This window comes from Penaeus monodon, chromosome 25 (assembly GCF_015228065.2).
Source record: "Penaeus monodon isolate SGIC_2016 chromosome 25, NSTDA_Pmon_1, whole genome shotgun sequence".
Lineage (NCBI taxonomy): Eukaryota > Metazoa > Arthropoda > Malacostraca > Decapoda > Penaeidae > Penaeus > Penaeus monodon.
Window position 1 is genome coordinate 40,265,334 of NC_051410.1, and position 1,331 is coordinate 40,266,664.

The 1,331-nt window shown below is 46.0% G+C and overlaps 1 protein-coding gene across 1 annotated transcript in view; it reads right to left on the reverse strand.

Annotated features, from left to right (window-relative positions):
• LOC119589273 (alpha-centractin-like) overlaps window positions 1-1,331 on the reverse strand; it is a 52,739-nt gene that overhangs the window by 32,511 nt on the left and 18,897 nt on the right. The gene's annotated exons all lie outside the window — the stretch shown is intronic.

Consider the following 1,331-nt stretch of genomic DNA (forward strand, 5'->3'; position numbering starts at 1 on the left):
TAGTTTTTTTTTCCCTCGTGTAGTTAGAAGCTGTCAATTTCCCCACGTCATTCTCAAACAATTCACATCTAAAATAGTCACTGAGGAACACCTGTCATAATGAACAAAATAGGAAGTTTTTTTTTTCTCTCTCTCTCTGTCTCCGATCATTCAGAAGCTGTCAATTTCCAACAATATTCCCAGCGCGGGTGCGACAAAGGCAAGAAAGGCTGGTCTTGAGTGTGACGTCATCAGCCAGACTAAAAAAAAAACAGCGCCGTGCTAGATGGTCGTAATCGAGGATACAAATACGATATGATCATTTAGCACGGTCAATGGGCGTAGATTCTCTTCGTCGAGATGGATCCTGTCGGGACGAGAGAGGCTTCAAAAGAGGATCGGCAGACGGCAGGCGAATCCAGTGGTAAGGTTCCTGCAGTTCGTCGGCACCTAACTGTAAAATTGAGGGAAACTCTTTACGTTTCTCGAGTAAACACAATTTTCAGGTTGGTTGTCTCGTTAATCTTTAAATTGGCGGATGTCCCAAGACTTTCTACAAAGGCAATGATAACTAAAAATTCTCAAAACACATAACGTCACCTCAAATCCATCCGCAAAGGTTAAGCCTGCAACTGCAAAAAAAAAAAAAAACGAACAAATGCACAATGCAGTAGCAAGTCTAAACAAACAACAACACTTATTTACACAATTAATAAATTTCCTCAAAAGTTTACTTGCACAGTAACAATGCAAAGACGAATCTCCTCCTGAGACCACAAATACTAGTGTCCTAAGCAAGGCCCTCCTGACAGCACAGAGGTGAACACACACAGTTGAAACCTCCTGGATCTTTCCGTGACCTCGGGAGTGTAGGCGCGGCGACGTAGCTGTGACGAAACCCCTGACGCGACCATGTTATGACTCAATCACTGCTCTCTTCCTCTCAAGTCTCTTTTCTCCGCCCGAAGAGCGCCCGAATCGCAACACTTCTCCGCGTGTTTCACAGCCATTACTATCAATGCCGAGTACGTAACCAGACCAGAATAAATAGCGCAGCACGCCTCTCCTATCATGGCACTGGCAGCGGAACAAAGGTGCGAGTGGCGAGGGGAGGGGCGCGGGCCTACAGCATGTGGTGACAAGCAGCGCGAGTCGTTGTAATAGCTCAGAGTGGTGCAGGTGTCATACCGACCCACAAACTTTAAACGGGCAGATGTGACTCAATAAAATTGCCACAACAAGACCTGGATAATGCAAAAGCACGCCAACGACAAGCACTGCCTGTACTTTGCATTATAACAAGTTACGCTTTCTCGCTGCAGCCGCGTCTTGGGTTTTACGGTTATCCCAGT